General features: G+C 38.3%; 1 protein-coding gene and 1 pseudogene across 6 annotated transcripts in view; one reads left to right on the forward strand and one right to left on the reverse strand.

The window, feature by feature from the left end:
• Positions 1-18,914, forward strand: part of GALK2 (galactokinase 2) — a 207,016-nt gene that overhangs the window by 47,988 nt on the left and 140,114 nt on the right. The window lies entirely within an intron of this gene.
• Positions 4,077-5,210, reverse strand: LOC143656088 (dnaJ homolog subfamily B member 6-like; annotated as a pseudogene).

An 18,914-nucleotide genomic window follows, 5' to 3' on the forward strand; every position in this document is an offset into this window, starting at 1 on the left:
GGTCTATTTCTGGACATTATGTTCCACTAGTCTGCTTGTCTATCCATATGCTGGTATCATTGTTTTCATTACTGAGGTCTTATATTATTATTACTTTATAAAGCAATTTTATTCAGATATAGTCGCATACCATATAATCATCCGGGGTATATAATCAGTGGCTCACAGTATTACATATAGTTGCACACTAATCACCACAATCAATTTTTGAACATTTTTACTACTCCAAAAAAATAATAAAAATAAAAATAAAAAATAAAAGAACACCCCAAAAATCCCATACCCTTTATCACTGCCCGCATTATTTGTTTTTTGTCCTCATTTTTAACTCATTTGTTCATTCACTGGATAAAGGGAGTGTCAGCCACAGGTTTTCACGATCACACGGTCACTCTGTAAAAGCTATGTGGTTATACAGTCATTTTCAAGAATCAAAGCTACTGGACTATCATTGAACAGTTTCAGGTATTTCCTTCTAGGTACTCAAATACACTAAAAACTAAAAAGGGATATCTATTATAATGCATAAGAATAACCTCCAGAATGACATCTTGACTATTTCAAATCCTTCAGCAAAACTTTATTTTGTTTCATTTCTTTTCCTCCTGTTGGTCAAGAAGGTTGTTTTAATCCACAATGCTGGGTCCATGCTCAACTCCAGAGGTTATATCCCACATTGCCAGGGAGATTTACACCCCTGGAAGTAATGTCCCACATAGGGGAAAGGGGAGGGAGCACAGCAGTAGAATTGGCCTAGAGAGAGAGGCCACATCTGAGCAACAAAAGAGGTTCTTCGTAGATGACTTTTAGGCATAATTATAGTACTCTTAGCTTCTCCTCAGGAATAAGCTTCAAAAGGGCAAGCCCCAAGATTGAGGACTTGGTCTATTAAATTAATAGTCCCTAATGCTTTTGAGAATATCAGGAATTCCCCAGGTGGGGAAGTTTAATATTTCCACATTTTACCCCAGTCACTCAAGGGGGCCTTGCAAATACTCTTTAAATCTCTGCCCAAGTTACTATGGGATATATTGGGGCATCACACTAACCTGTACAAACCCACAGGATCTCACTCCCTATTCAGGGTTCCATTATGGTAATTAAGGTGTTCGAATAACATACATACAAGTTAATTTAGATAACTTGTCTTAACATACAAGATAATTTAGACAGTGTGCTCAGAAACTATAAATTTTGCACCAAGTAAACATCACTTCCTTTGGTCTCATACAGAAGTTAAAGTTCTAAAATACAGCCATTATCATCCTTCACCCTTTAGTCTGATATATCTTAGTCCTAACCAGATCTGCCTCATTCATATCTCTAATTGAAGTCTCATCTCTTTTTCAGCTTTTTAAACAGTTGCTGTATGGGGTAATGCTGACTTTCAAAGCTGCAGAACTCACTTTGAGTGTCAATTTTCACACAGATACCTGAAGTTCCAGGGAACAACCAGATTATACACAAACTCAGTATCCCAAAATTTAGAAACAACCATTACAACCCAGGAATAGATGCGATTTCTTTAGGAGCTTACAATTTAGGAACTTTTACAATAAATCTTCCCCTTTTAACCTAAGCTCTCAAGTTCAAATCTCCATGTTTGTAGAAAATAGTTAGTCCCTCTTGGTGAGGCATTATAATTTTTGCCTTTTCATTTCTGCCTTATTTCACTCAACATATTGTCCTCAAGGTCCATTCACCTAGTGACATGCTTCACAACTATATTTTAACATTTGGTAGGGCCATCCTTCCTTCCAGCTTCTCTTTTTTAGTGTTTTGTTGACTATTCCTGTATTTGTTTTTCACCTGATCTTTTCTATCAACTTGTCTACTTCTGTTAAAAATCTTTTTGGTATTTTTGTGGGGATTATGGTCAATTTGTAAATTAAGTGGTGAGTACAGACATCTTTATGATACTGAATTTTCTTATCCATGAACAAGAGTATCTTTCCATATCTTTGAGTCTATTTTGTGTCTTTCAAGGATATTTTGCACATTGTTAAATTTATTACTAAGTAATCTTTTTTTTTTGCCTTCAAAGATGAAATTTTCTCTGCCATTATAGCCTATATCTGGTCATTGATGAAGGCTATTAATTTCTGTATACTAATTTTATATCCTGCTATCTAGTGAATTGTTCTATTGCTTGAACTGGTTTTATCATTTATTCTGTTTTTTCAGGTATCTTATATCATCTGCAAATAGAGATTTAATTCTTTTCCAATTCTTATGTATCTGATTGATTTCTCTTGCCTTGCTTTTTATTTAGTGGACATGTCTCTAGTATTCCTCCATTAATTAAGATGCTAGATATGTCTGATTTATATATATATATATATATATATATATATGAAATTATATATATATATAAAATTATACATATTATATATAATATATAATAATATATATTATATTAACCATCTTAATATAAACCCCTTCAGGAATGAATTTTATTGAAGGTTTTTTCAGCATCTATGGAAGTAATTTTATTATTTTCTCCTTAGATTTATTGATATGGTACATTATTATTTATTTTAAATGATGACAAATTGCTTTTATTTTTAATTACTAATAGCAGTGCAACTTATTGTTATTTATAAATAATGGCAAATTAATTGTACTAAATTGAAGCTTACATTTTATTTATGTGGCACTTCATATGCTCTATACTTTTGTGGGAAATTGTTACATTTCCCACAATAAGTGTTATACATCAGGGCAAATCTCCCCAGCAGAATCCTCCTCACCAAATTCAAAGGAACAAAACAAACTTCCTATAACAGTCATTTTAAAAACAAAGATTACACTTGTTTCTGGATTCAAAACCCATGAGACTACATGGTACCAAACTGTAGCATGCCAAAAAAATACCTGGGTTTTGACACTGCTTGATTAAAATTGCTGACATTTTAAAATCCTATCCAAGTTTTTTATGATGCCCTTATTTCTAAGAGAACAAAGGAAAAAGCATTATGAACAACAGCTCCCTATGTTTCTATTCGGTGGTCAATTAAAAAAAAGGTTAAGAAGCAATATATCATGCAGATGAAATAATTACAGGAAGCTGGGCAGAATTTTGCTAGGATAAAATTATTTTTTAAAAAGGAGCCAATGTTTACAAATTGAAATAATTTAGTTCAACCTAATTGTTCTATAATGTGCAGGTATGTATGTATGTGTATATGACTATATGTATGTTTAGATGTGTGTGTGTGCATTTCATCTATTTTTTTTCCTCCAGTATGACTCTAAACTGTATGAGCTAGAGATGGTATTGCAAAGCAAAGTTTTGTAGAATGCTGTGGATGTGCTAAAAGAACAATTATGGATACAAAGGGGGGCAAAGATGGGATTAAGCAACAATTAAATAATATTTGAAGTAGAATCTGGACTAGAGAGAATTAAAATCAAAATAATAAATAACAAGAATGATTTTATATCTGAAATGAATCACTGTTGGTCTACTATGTAAAAGTCCAGATTGCTTTGAGGAATTCATACTCAGGTATTAAACTTATGAAAAGAAGTACCCTTGTATTCATGATTCGATGTATAATTTTCCTTATCTTTAAATTATGTTATACTTAATTATATTCTAATTTCAAATACTCTACTATCATTGGGGAAAAAAGTAATTTCATGAGCACAAACTCAATATCTGTATTCTGTTATACTTCTAAAGCTATAAATATTTCAGTGGTTTGTATAGTGGTTAAATAGTTGAAAAGAATGAGATAGAGCTTTAGGGAAAATGAATTAGAGTCTTAACAACGGTATAGGAAAATACCAAAAGATTTAGTGCTGGGGAAAAGCAAAGTCAAGTCTAGGCTGTATTCCAAATTTCTATCATTGTCAACCATTATCATCAACTCACTTCTTCTGACATCCCTAATCTACAGTGACCAAACGTCCATAGATCTGCTAAAAATAAGTGTGATTTTGGTATATAATATTAAATAAAATGTCTTCTATCTAGAGTTTGTACAACCAAAACACACACAGAACACAGGACCATACTCCAATGTTATGTGAGCATTTGGTGTCAAAGTGTGCATGTGTCTGGTAAGTCCATTCTAGTGATTCCCTTTGGTCAACTTCTGCTCCTCTCTCTGCTTCTGCTTCTTCCTCTTGCCACCTTCTTTGAATCCTGCTGAATAAATGAAGGGATCACGGTTGCTGGTGACCTGAGGTTTATCTTGCTCATCTTTGTCCTTACAAATATAGTTAGATACATATATGGATAAAGTGGCAGGTCTGAGAGACTTCAGTGAGCCGACACTGGCTGGCTGGGAAGGTAGGGCACTTTGTCCTCTTCACCTGCATTCTTTTGCAAAGGCTTCTTCATCTGCCACACCATTTATTGTTAAGAACTTTAACTGGCCATCTTCTTCAACTTCTACTCTTTCTTGACCATTCTCAGTAATCCTCTTTGTAGTGATTTTTCTGCCATTAACTATTTTAGTAGAAGTTGATATAGATTTGAAGTTGCCCATCCTACTACCACCAAAGGATGTTGCAGAAAATGAAGTAAGTCCCCATGCCCTAGTGAACCAAATGAAGTAAATCCTGTATCAAGAGAAGAAAATCCAGGGTGGGCCACCATGGCTCAGCAGGCAGAGTTCTCGCCTGCCATACTAGAGACCCGGGTTTGATTCCTGGTGCCTGCCCATGCAAAAAAAAAAAAAATCCACCCCAAAAGATGGGAACTCACTGAAGGCAGAGAAAAAAGATCCTGTGCCCCTATTTCAGTTTCCGAAAAACTCCTCAAATGGGTCGTCAAAAAAGTTAAATGAAAGTGGGTCCCATCCTCCAAAAAATTCCCTGAATCCATCATCTGGATTATGGAATGTAAAGCAAACTCAAATGGACTGTCAAAATTACTTCCACCTCCACCACCACCATTTAATCCTTCTTTGCCATGTTTGTCATAGATGTCCTGTTTTTTTAGCATTTGATAACACCACAGATGCCTCAGCTATTTGTTTGAATTTTCTCTCTGCTTCTTCTTTATTCTCAGGATTTTCATCAGGGTGCCACTTGAGAGCCAATTTAAGATATGCCTTCTTAATGTCCTCGGGTGAGGCATGTCTCTGCACACCAAGAACTTCATAGTAATCCACCATGTTTTAACAGATTGTTGGAACAGGTCCAAGGAGGTTGGCAGCTAGTGGCAGGAAGGAGGAGAGGGGGCGATGCGGCCCTTGGTCTCCCCCCAGCTCCATCATGGCTGGTACTGGTGGAGGTGGTGGCAGTGATTTGTTGCGCTTTCCTTTCTCTCCCTTTCTCCTGGTACATTATTTTAATGGATTTTTGTAATATTTTAAATTTTGCATTACTGGAATTAATCCCACTTAGTAATGGGATTATCTTCTTAATATCTAATGTCTCCTAATATTTTATGAGGTACTTTTCCATTAATATTCATAAGTGGCATAGCTCTAATTTTCTTTTCTTGGTTTAGTTTCAATGTTATCTTGAAGCAAACATTAGGTAGATTTCATAAATTTTTCAATGCTCTGGAACAACCTATAGAGCATGAGAGCTATATCTGGAGTTTCAAGGTTGAGTAGAGTCCCCTTGTATAAATATCTATGCTTATGCATATTTACAGAATAGTTCTTTAATAACTTTATTTATTCAATGAAAGTGGGGCTGTATTTTTAAATGTTTTTTTAATTGTGAAATATAACCATATAGAAAGAAAAGAAAGAAAAAACAGTAATTTTCAGGGTATACTTCAACAAGTAGTTACAGAACAGATTTCAGAGTTTGTTATGGGCTACCATTCCACTATTCCAGATTTTTCCTTGTAGCTGCTTGTCGTGGTAAGTTTCATGGGTCAACTTGGCCAAGTGGTGGTACCTGTTTCTCTGGTTGGGCAAGTGCTGGCTTGTCTGTTGCTATAAGGACATTTCATAGAATTAAATCGTGATCACATTGGCTGCATCCACAACTGATTCCATTTGTAATCAGCCAAGGGGAGTGTCTTCTGCAATGAGTGATGCTTAATCTAATCACTGGAAGCCTTTTAAGGAGGATTCAGAAGAGACAGGCTCTCTTCCTGCTTCGGCTGGCGAGCCTCTCCTGTGGAATTCATCCAGATCCTCCATCAGAATCATCAGCTTCACAGCCTGCCCTACAGATTTTGGACTCTACGTTCCCATGATTATGTGAGACACTTATAAATTTTATATTTACTAATATTTCCTGTTGATTCTGTTTCTCTAGAGAACCCTAACTAAGTACGACTTGGTACCAGAAGTGGTTCTTAAGAAACAGGATCTTAAAAATGGGTTTTTATGAATGGTTTTCTACTCTGACTGGACTCAAAGGCACTAAGGACTCTGATTCCCATAATCAGAATGATACTGCCAATCCGTGGAGTGAGTTGACAAAAGAGATAGTCAAAATATCACCATTTGATTCTTCTAATGCTTCACTTGTATGAAGCCAGGCTCTGGGGGATAATGTTTTTGACACCTTTACAGAATTTTGCAAAAATAGGAGGTATAGAGATGTTGGCTGGTTGTTGTTAGATACACTGGCTACATTAATGAGTGAAAGGGATGGGCTTGAGGCTCCAAACGAGAAGCTTAAGTGCTGTCTGACAGATACAGAAGTTTCTATGAGTATCCTGAAGTAAAATCCTATTTCCTGTAGCCGTAGACTTGAGATCTCTGAAATCAGACTCAGAATCTTATTGTTAGAGTAGCAACTTTACAACGTAAACTGAAATCTCAATCTTGCATGGTGTCTGCTGTTAAAGTAAGGGCATTGATTGGAAAGGAGTGGGAACCTGAAAAATGGGATTGCAACATATGGATGGTTAATGATGTCAGGGGCGAGGTTGAAACCCTAGGTCAGGCTGAGTCTTCTCTAGATAACCCTGTAATAGTCTTCCCTGAGATCATAGCCACCCCACATCCAGCCTGCCTTGAGGAGTTGGCCACCTAACCTCCACCTGAAGGGATTAACCCTAGAGTGATTAATCCTGTTTCACCAGATAAAACTGCAAATGAATGCCCTGAAACAAATGGCTTGGGAGATATTTCTAATTCTTTTCATGACCTACCCTAGCATCCCTCATTACTTCCAGACCTATAACTAGACTAAAGTCCCAACAGGCCCCTAAAGGTAAGGTACAAAGTATCACATATGAAGAAGTACATTATATTCCAAAAGAACTGTGTGAGTTTTCTAATTTATATAGACAGAAATCAGAAATATGTGTGTCAATGGATTTTAAGGGTGTGGAATAATGGGGGGAGGAATATAAGGCTGGATCAAGCTGAATTTATTGATATGGGCCCACTAAACAGAGATTCTGCATTCAATGTTAATAGCTTGAGGAGTTAGAAAAGGCATTAACAGTTTGTTTGGGTGGTTGGTTGAAACATGGATCAAAATGTGGCCGACATTACCTGAGGTTGAAATGCCAGAACTGCTCCCGTATAATGCAGATGAAGGGATCCAGAGGCTTACAGAGATTGGAATGTTAGAGTGGATTTATCATGCAAAGTTTGCTCTTACACCCCAGGAATGTTCGGAGGATGCACCTTTTACCAGAACAGTGAGAAATAAATTTATGAGACTAGTGCCATCATCCCTGAAGAGCTCTGTAGTTTCACTTCTCGGTAGGTCAGATATTACTGTGGGAGCTGCTGTCCCTGAGCTGAAATCCTTAAGCACAATGGGGATGACTGTATCCTGAGTTGGCAGAAGCCAGGTGGCAGCAATTAATCACCAAAGACAGGGTGGACGTGGCCATTATAATAGCCAGCAAACTCAAAGCAGGAGTCAAAATGATCTGACTTGCAGAGATTTGTGGCGTTGGTTAGTAAATCATGGGGTACCTAGAAATATAATAGATGGGCAGTCTATTAAATTCTTGTTTGAGCTGTATAAACAAAAGAGTTCTAGGTCAAGTGAACAGAAGTCTAGCATGAATTACAAAAACACAGAGTCACAGCACCTTAATCAATTTCCGGACCTGAGGTAGTTTACGGACCCAGAGCCCCTTGAATGAAGGGGAGGCCACATCCCTTTGGGGGAGAACCCTGTTACACCGCCACAAATTTATACTATTAATCTTCCTCAAAGCCTTCCCCAAGGATACTGATGGCCTTTTACCAGGGCATTGGGGTAAAGGAAATGATCAGATATTTTGGAGTTTATTAGACACTGGTTCAGAAGTGAGAATTTCAGGGGACACAAAACATCATTCTGGTCCACCAGCCAGAGTGGGGACTTATGGAAACCAGGTGATTGATGGAGTTTTAGCTCAGGTCCATCTCACGGTGGATCCAGTGGGCCCTTGGACCCATTCTGTAGTTATTTACCCATTTCCAGAATGTATAACTGGAATAGACATACTGAGCAACTGGCAGAATCCCCACATTGGCTCTCTAACTCACGCAGGGAGGGCTATTATGGTGGGAAAGGCCAAGTAGAAGCCAGTAGAACTGCCCCTAGCTCAATAGTAAATCAGAAGCAATACTGGATTCCTGGAGGGATTGCAAAGATTACTGCCACTCTTAAGGACTTGAAGGATGCAGAGGTGGTGATTCCCACCACATCCCCATTCAACTCTGCTATTTGGCCTGTGCAGAAAACAGATGGGTCTTGGAGGGTGACAGTGAATTATTGTAAGCTCAACCAAATGATAACTCCAATTGCAGCTGCTGTTCCATATGTGGTATCATTGCTTGAACAAATCAATGCATCCTCTGGTACGTGGTATGCAACTATTGATGTGGCAAATGCTTTTTTCTCAATAGCTGTTAGTAAGGACCACCAGAAACAGTTTGCTTTTAGCTGGCAAGGTCAGCAGTATACTTTTTTAAAAACAAATTATTTATTTTTTATTTATGATACATAACCACATACAAATGCAAATCTTAACATATGATCATTCCGTTCTTGTTATATAATCAATAACTCACACTTTCAGCACATAGTTGTATGTTCATCATCATGATCATTTCTTAGAGCATCTGCGTCAATTCAGAAAAAGCAATAAAAAGAAAACAGAAAAAAATTTATACATACCATACCCCTTACCCCTCCCCTTCACTGATCACCAGCATTTCAATCTACTAAATTTAATTAACATTTGTTTCCCCTATTATTCATTTACTTTTAATCCATATGTGTTACTTGTCTGTAAGGTAGACAAAAGGAGCATCAGACACATGGCTCTCACAACCACAGAGTCGCACTGTGATAGCCATATCATAATACAATTCAATAAACATAGCCACTGGAGCACAACTCCACATTTTCAGGCAGTTCCCTCCAGCCTCTCCATTATACCTTAACTAAAAAGATGATATCAAGAATAACCTCCAGGATAACCTCTCAACTCTGTTTAGAATCTCTCAGCCATTGACACTTTATTTTGTCTAATTTTGCTCTTCCCCGTTTTGGTCAAGAATATTTTCTCAATCCCTTGATGCTGAGTCCCAGCTCTTTCTAAAATTTCTGTCCCATGTTGCCAGGATGGTCCACACCCCTGGGAGTCATGTCCCACATAGAGAGGGGGAGGGCAGTGAGTTTGCTTGCTGTGTTGGCCGAGAGAGAGGCCACATCTGAGCAACAGAAGAGGTTCTCTTGGGGGTGACTCTTAGGCCTAATTTTAAGTTGGCTTAGCCTATCCTTTGTGGGATTAAGCTTCATATGACAAACCCCAAGATTGAAGACTTGGCCTATTGCTTTGGCTGTCCCCACTGCCTGTGAAAATATCAAGACTTCTCCACTTGGGTAAGTTGAATTTTCTCCTTTCTCAACATTCCCTTTAGGGGACTCTGCAAATACTTCCCTATTCACTGTTCAGATTGCTCTGGGATTTATCTGGGCATCACTCTGCACAAACCTACAAAATCTCATGCCTTGCGCAAGTACTATGGTGTTTGATTAAGCTGTCCACATAAGTTATATTAGGAAATACACTAGTCAAAATATAAATTTTGTACCAAATAAACATTTTTTGCTTGTCTCACACATACGTTAAAGTTTTAAAATATTAATTACCATCTATTTTCAATACCATGCATTATTGACATCCCTTTGTTCTTCCTCATGCAGAAACATTTTTAAATTTGCACATTTAGTCACTATCATTATACACTCTAGGCATTCCTAGATTATACCATTTCAGTCTTTATTGTCTACCTTTCCTTCTGATTTCATTTGTGCCCCCAAGCCTCCTCCCTCTATCATTCTCACATTCAGTTTCAATGTTCTAACATTATTGTATTACAGTTAGGTGGTATTGTGCTATCCATTTCTGAATTTTTCCAATCAGTCCTGTTGTACAATCTATATCCCTTCAGCTCCAATTACCCAATATCTGTCCTATTTCTATCCCCTGATGGTCTCTGTTACCAACTGAAATTCCCCAAGTTCATTCACTAATGTAAGTTCATATCAGTGAGATCATACAGTATTTATCCTTTTGTTTCTGGCTAATCTCACTCAGCATAATGTCCTTAAGGCCCATCCATGTTGTTACATGCTTCATGACTTTATTCTGTCTTACAGCTGCATAATATTCCATCGTATGATATACCACAGGTTGCTTAGCCACTTGTCTGTTGATGGACATTTTGACTGTTTCCATCTCTTGGCAATTGTAAATAATGCTGCTATAAACATTGGTGTGCAAATATCCATTTGCGTTCTTGCCCTCATGTCCTCTGAGTAGATACCTAGCAATGGCATTGCTGGATCATATGACAGTTCTATACTTTGCTTCCTGAGGAACTGCCGCACTACATTCCACAGCGGTTGTACCATTTGACATTCCCACCAACAGTGGATAACTGTGCCTCTTTCTCCACATCCTCTCCACCACTTGTCATTTTGTTTCACTGATAATGGCCATTCTGGTGGGTGTGAGATGATATCTCATTGTGGTTTTGATTTGCATTTCCCTGATAGCCCGGGAAGTTGAGCATCTTTTCGTGTGCCTTTTGGCCATTTGTATTTCCTCTTCTGAAAGGTGTCTGTTCATGTCTTTTGCCCATTTTGTAATTGGGTTGTCTGTCTTTTTGTTATTGAGTTGAACAATCTCTTTATATATTCTGGATACTATTCCTTAATCTGATATATCATTTCCAAATATTGTCTCCCATTGTGTAGGCTGTCTTTTTACTTTCTTGAAGAAGATCTTTGATGCACAAAAGTGTTAAATTTTGAGGAGTTCCCATTTATATATTTCTTTCTTCAATGCTTGCGCTTTGGGTGTAAGGTCTAGGAAACTGCCTCCTATTATAAGATTGGTAAGATATTTCCCTACATTTTCTTCTAACAGTTTTATGGTCTTAGATCTAATGTTTAGAGTCTTTGATCCATTTTGAGTTAACTTTTGTATAGGTTGTGAGATATGGATCCTCTTTCATTCTTTTGCATGTGAATATCCAGTTCTCTAGGCGCCATTTATTGAAGAGACTGTTCTGTTCCAGGTGAGTTGGCTTGACTGCCTTATCAAAGATCAATTTTCCATAGATGAGAGGGTCTATGTCTGAACACTCCATTCTATTCCATTGGTCAGTATATCTATCTTTATGCCAGTACCATGCTGTTTTGGCCACTGTAGTGTCATAATACACCTTAAAGTCAGGTAGCATGAGGCCTCCAACTTCATTTTTCTTTCTCAGTGTATTTTTAGCTATTCAGAGCACCCTGCCCCTCCAGATAAATTTGGTTATTGGTTTTTCTATTTGTGAAAAATAAGGTTTTGGGATTTTAATTGGTATTGCATTGAATCTGTAAATAAATTTATGTAGAATTGACATCTTAACTATATTTAGTCTTCCAATCCATGAACATGGTATGCCCTTCCATTTGTTTAGGCCTTCTGTGATTTCTTTTGACAATTTTTTGTAGTTTTCTTTGTATAGGTCTTTATAGATCTTTTGTACTTTTAGCTAAATTTACTCCTAAATATTTTATTCTTTTGGTTGCAATTGTAAATAGAATTTTTCTCTTAATTTCCCCCTCAGATTGTTAATTACTAATGTATAGAAACATTACCGATTTTGAGTGTTGATCTTGTAACATGCCACTTTTCATTTATTAGCGCTAGTAGTTTTGCTGTGGATTTTTCAGAATTTTCAACATATGCTATCATATCATCTGCAAATGAGAGTTTTACTTCTTCCTTTCTAATTTTGATGCCTTGTATTTCTTTTTCTTGTCTAATCACTCTGGCTAGAGCTTCCAACACAGTGTTGAATAACAGTGGTGATAGTGGACGTCCTTGTCTTGTTCCTGATCTTAGGGGTAAAGTTTTCAGTTTTCTCCTGTTGAGGATGATGTTAGCTGTGGGTTTTTCATATATTCCCTTTATTATGTTGAGGAAATTTCCTTCTATTCCTATACTTTGAAGTGTTTTCAACAAGAAAGGATGTTGAATTTCATCAAATGCCTTTTCTGCATCAATTGAGATGATCGTGTGGTTTTTTTGCTTTGATTTGTTGATATGGTGTGTTACTTTAATTGATTTTCTTATGTTAAACCATCCTTGCATACCTGGGATGAATCCTACTTGGTCATGCTGTATAATTTTTTTAATGTGCTGCTGGATTCGATTTGCAATAATTTTTTTTGAGGATTTTTGCATCTATATTCATTAGAGAGATTGGTTTGTAGTTTTTTTTTTTTTGTAATATCTTTGTCTGGCTTTGGTATGAGGGTGATGTTGGCTTTGTAGAATGAGTTAGGTAGCTTTTGCTCCTCTTCAATTTTTTTGAAGAGTTTGAGCAGGATTGGTACTAATTCTTTGTGGAATGTTTAGTAGAATTCACATGAGAAGCCATCTGGTCCTGGACTTTTCTTTTTGGAGAGCTTCTTAATGACAGATTCAGTTTCTTTACTTGTGATTCGTTTGTTATAGTCATCTATTTCTTCTTGAGTCAATGTTGGTTGTTCATGCCTTTCTAGGAAGTTGTCCATTCCATCTACATCATCTATTTTATTAGCATAAAGTTGTTCATAGTATCCTCTCATTACTTCCTTTATTTCTTTGGGTTCCGTGGTTATCTTTCCTCTTCCATTTCTGATTTTATTTATTTGCATCCTCTTTCTTCTTTTTGCCAATCTTGCTAAGGGTCCATCAATCTTATTGATTTTTCATAGAACCAACTTCTGGTTTTGTTGATTTTCTCAATTGTTTTCATGTTCTCAATTTCATTTATTTCTGCTCTAATCTTCATTATTTCTTTCCTTTTGCTTGCTTTGGGGTTAATTTGCTGTTCTTTCTCTAGTTCTTCCAAGTGGACAGTTAATTTCTTGATTTTTGCTCTTTCTTCTTTTTTGATTTAGGGCAATAAATTTCCCTCTTAGCACTGCCTTTGCTGCATCCCATAAGTTTTGATATGTCATGTTTTCATTTTCATTTGCCTCGAGATATTTACTGACTTCTCTTGTAATTTCTTCCTTTACCCACTGGTTGTTTAAGAGTTTGTTGTTGCACCTCCATATACTTGTGAATTTTCTGGCACTCTGCCTATTATTGATTTCCAGCTTCATTCCTTTATGACCTGAGAAAGTGTTTTGTAAGATTTCAGTCTTTTTAAATTTATTGAACAATATGCTTTTACTGTCCTACCTCAGGGGTATATCAGCTCTGCAGCCCTATGTTACAATCTTGTCCTCAGGGACCTTGATTGTTTCTCTCTTCCACAAAGCATCACACTGGTCCATTATATTGATGATATCATGTTGATTGGACCTCGTGAGGAATAAGTGGCAACTACTCTAGGCTTACTAGTAAGGCATTTGTGTGTCAGAGCATGGGAGATAAATCCAAAAAAAATACAGGGGCCTTCCACCTCAGTGAAATTTCTAGGTGTCTGGTGGTGTGGGGCATATCGATATATCCCTTCCAAGGTAAAGGATAAGTTGCTGCATCTGGCCCCTCCTATGACCAAAAAAGAGGCACAAAGCCTAGTTGGTCTCTTTGGATTTTGGCAACAACATATTCCTCACTTGGGTGTGCTACTCCAGCCCATTTATTGAGTGACCAGAAAAGCTGCTAATCTGAGTGGGGACCTGAGCAAGAAGAGGCTCTGTGACAGGTCCAGGCTGCTGTACAAGCTGCTCTGCCACTCAGACCATATGATCCAGCAGATCCAATGGTGCTGGAAGTGTCAGTGGCAAATAGAGATGCTATTTGGAGTCTTTGGCAGGCCCTAATAGGAGAATCACAATGCAGACCCTTAGGATTTTGGAGCAAAGCCTTACCATCTGCTGCAGATAACTGCTGTCCTTTTGAGAAACAACTTTTGGCCTGCTACTGGGCCTTAGTAGAGACTGAACACTTAACCATTTGTGTACTGACTCATGGGCTGTTAATGGTTTGGCTGGGTGGTCAGGGACTTGGAAAGACCATAATTGGAAAATTGGTGACAAAGAGGTCTGGGGAAGAGGTATGTGAATAGACCTCTCTGAGTGGGCTAAAAACATGAAGATATTTGTGTCCCATGTGAATGTGCACCAGAGGGTGACTTCAGCAGAGGAATGTTTTAATAATCAGTGGATAAGATGATCTATTTTGTAGATACCAGTCAGCCTCTTTCTCCAGCAGCTCCTACCATTGCCCAATGGGCTCATGAACAAAGTGGTCATGGTGGTAGGGATGGAGGTTATGCATGGGCTCAGCAACATGGACTTCCACTCACCAAGGCTAATCTGGCTATAGCCACTGGCAGTGTCCAATCTATCAGCAGCAGAGACCCATACTCAGCCCATGATATGGCATCATTCCCTGAGGTGACCAGCTGGCTACATGGTGGCAGACTGATTGCACTGAATCACTCCCTTCATAGAAGGGGCAGTGCTTTGTTCTAACTGGAATAGACACATACTCTGGATATGGGTTTGCTTTCCCTGCATGCAAAGCTTCTGCCAAAACTACCATCTGTGGGCTTACAGAATGCCTTATCCATCATCATGGTATTCCACACAGCATTGCTTCTGATCAAGGAAAACACTTCACAGCAAATGAAGTGCAGGAATGGGCACATGCTCATGGAATTCTCTGGTCTTAAGTCATCCAGAAGCAGCTGGATTGATAGAATGGGGGAATGGCCTTCTGAAAACTCAATTATCATGCCAAGTAGGTGGCAATACGTTGAAGGGCTGGAGTAATGTTTTCCAGGAAGCTGTGTGTGCTCTGAATCAGTGTCTGCTGTATGGTGCTGTTTCTCCCATAGCCAGGATCCATGCGTCCAGGAACCAAGGGATGGAAGAGGGAGTGGCACCACTCACTATTGTGCCTAGTCATCCACTAGGAAAATTTTTGCTTCCTGTCCCTGTGACCTTGAGCTCTGCTGGTCTACAGGTTTTAGTTCCAAAAGGGGTAGTGCGTCCACTAGGAGAAGCAACAGTGATTCCATTGAACTGGAATCTAAGACTGCCACCTGGTCACTTTGGGCTACTCATGCCCCTGGATCAACAAGCCAAGAAGGGATTACATTATTGGGTGGGGTGATTGACCCTGACTACCAGGGGGAAATTGGACTGCTACTACACAATGGAGATAAAGAAATGTTTTCCTGCAATATAGGAGATCCCCTAGGGCGTTTTTTAGTACTACCACGCTCTGTGATTAAAATCAGTGGAAAACTGCAACAACCGAATCCAGGCAGGACTACCAATGGGTCTGAAACTTCAGGAATGAAGGTTTGGGTCACCCCATCAGGCAAAGAACCATGGCCAGCTGAAGTGCTTGCTGAGGGTAAAGGAAACATGGAATGGGTGGTGGAAGAAGGTCGTGATAAATGTGAACTACGACCACATGATCAGTTACAGAAACAAGAACTGTAATGCTGTTTGTTTATGTTATACTATTTGAGTTGTAAAACATCAAGTTTAGGAATGAATATTACCCAAGGACTTGCACTTCTATTCTGGAGAGATTTAATGTGTTTCCGGTTATATGCAGGATGATTGAGTATTGTTAGGTGACAGAAAAAATATGTATTTCATTGGTTTTTATTTAGAAATTAGGTATGGTTTAAGGTGATGTGTATAGTTGCCAAGTTGACAAGGGGTGGACTGTCATGGTCAGGTTCATGTGTCAGCGTGGCCAAGTGGTGGTACCTGTTTGTCTGGTTGGGCAAGTGCTGGTTTGTCTGTTGCTATGAGGACATTTCATAAATTAAATCATGATCACATTGGCTGTATCCACAGCTGATTCCATTTATAATCAGCCAAGGGGAGTGTCTTCTGCAATGAGTGATGCTTTATCTAATCACTGGAAGCCTTTTAAGGAGGATTCAGAAGAGACAGGCTCTCTTCCTGCTTCAGCTGGCAAGCCTCTCCCGTGGAGTTCATCTAGATCCTCCATTGGAATCATCAGCTTCACAGCCTGCCCTACAGATTTTGGATTCTATGTTCCCATGGTTATGTGAGACACTTTTATAAATTTTATATTTACTAATATTTCCTGTTGATTCTGTTTCTCTAGAGAACCCTAACTAATACACTGCTCTAAAACACCAGAGACTAAAAGAAATATCAATATAGTGATGCAGTAGTCATACTCATTTGTTAAATCCTATTTTCTCTGTTGTAACTCCTCCTTCTCCTTTGATCCTTTTCCCAGTCTATAGCAATCTTTAGGCAATGCCCATTCTGATTTTTTCATGTTCAGAAGAAGTGTTGACACTAAAAAATGGGGGATATAATTAATTGATAATCTTGGAGAGGCTGTCCCACTGATTTCAGCATTTACCTGGCCAAGGAATCCTCTGGAAATGATAGGTTCCCGGAAAGCAAACTTAGTGCATGAAACTTGAATCTCAGTTGAAGCCCTAGGTGTTCCTAAGAGTTAACAGAAGTTATGTTGTTTGGGATTTAGCAAATCATGGCAATTAGCACCATCTTACTGAAGCTTGCATTAAGAGTAGCCTCCAGAATAGACTCTTGACTCTGTTCTCCCTTAGCCACTGATACATTATTTTATTACACTTCTTTCTCCTCCTTTTGGTCAAGATGGTGTTGTCTATCCCACGGTGCTAGGGCCAAACTCATGCCTGGGAATCATGCCCCATGTTTTCAGGGAGACTTTTATCCCTGAATGTCATGTCCCATTTAGGGAGGAGGGTAATGATTTTTCTTGCAGAGTTTGACTTAGAGAGAGAGAGAGAGGCCACATCTGAGCAACAAAAGTGGTTTCCTGGAAACAACTTTTAGGCCTTGTTATAGGTAGTCTTAGCTTTTTCACTGCAGAAATAAGTTTCATAAGGGCAAACCTCAAAATCAAGAGCTTGGCCTATTTTCTTCAGAGTCCCCAATGGTTGAGAGGGTACCCAGGTTTCCCAGGTAGGAAAGTGTAATAGTTTGGTATTTGTATATATATATATTTTTTCAGATCCTCAAAGGATTCTACCAATACTTTTTTTTCATCATTACAATGAACTTTTTTTTCTTTTCTTGTGAAAAATAACATATATACAGAAAAGCAGTACATTTTTAAAGCACACTGCAGCAATTAGTTGTAGAACAGATTTCAGAGTTTGGTATGGGTTACAATTCCATAATTTTAGGTTTTTACTACTAGGAGACTAAAAGAAATATCAGTATAATGATTCAGCGATCATATTCATTTGTTAAAACCTACCTTCCCTGTATAACTCCACCATCTCCTTTGATCTTTCTTCCAATATTTTGGGGTATTTGGGCTATGCCCATCCTAACTTTTTCATGTTGGAAGGGGCTATCAATAATATGGGATGGGGGTGGAACTAGTTGGTGTTCTGGAGAGGCCGACTCCTCTGTGTTTCAGGACTTATTTGACATAGGAACCCATCTGGAGGTTGTAGTTTTCAGGAAAGTAATCCTAGTGCATGGAACCTTTGTAGAATCTCATATAAAGCCCTAGGTATTCTTTAGGGCTGGCAGGGTTGGTTTTTGTTGGGGTTTGGCAAACTATGATAGGTTGCAATACCTAGCTGAGGCTTGTATAACAGTAGCCTTCAGAGTAGTCTACTAATACATTTCTTTTTTATTAATTAAAAAAAATTAACTAACAAAACATTTAGAAATCATTCCATTCTACATATACAATCAGTAATTCTTAATATCGTCACATAGTTGCACATTCATCATTTCTTAGTACATTTGCATCGATTTAGAAAAAGAAATAAAAAGACAACAGAAAAAGAAATAAAACGATAATAGAGAAAGAAAAAAAACTATACGTACCATACCCCTTACCCCTCGCCTTCACCTACCACTATTTCAAACTGAATTTATTTTAACATCTGTTCCCCCTGTTATTTATTTTTATTCCATATGTTCTACTCTTCTGTTGATATAGTAGCTAAAAGGAGCATCAGACATAAGGTTTTCACATTCACAGAGTCTCATTGTGAAAGCTATATCATTGTTCAATCATCATCAGGAAACATGGCTACTGGAACACAGCACTACATTTTCAGGCAATTCCCTCCAGCCTCTCCACTACATCTTGAACAACATGGTGATATCTACTTAATGTGTAAGAATAACCTCCAGGATAACCTCTCGACTCCGTTTGGAATCTCTCAGCCATTGCCACTTTGCCTCATTTTACTCTTCCCCTTTTTGGTCAAGAAGGTTCTCTCAGTCTCTTGATGTTAATTCTCAGCTCATTCTAGGGTTTTTCTCAGTCCTTTGATGCTGAGTCTCAGCTCATTCCAGGATCTTTGTCCCATGTTGCCAGGAAGGTCCACACCCCTGGGAGTCATGTCCCATGCAGAGAGGGGGAGGGTGGTGAGAATGCTCATCATATTGGCTGGAGAGAGAGGCCACATCTGAGCAACAAAAGAGGCTCTCTTGGGGGTGACTCTTAGGCCTAAATTTTAAGTAGACTTGACCTATCTTTTGTGGGTTTAAGTTTCATGTGAACAAACCCCAAGACTGGG

This window comes from Tamandua tetradactyla, chromosome 14 (genome assembly GCF_023851605.1).
Source record: "Tamandua tetradactyla isolate mTamTet1 chromosome 14, mTamTet1.pri, whole genome shotgun sequence".
NCBI classification, from domain to species: Eukaryota; Metazoa; Chordata; class Mammalia; order Pilosa; family Myrmecophagidae; genus Tamandua; species Tamandua tetradactyla.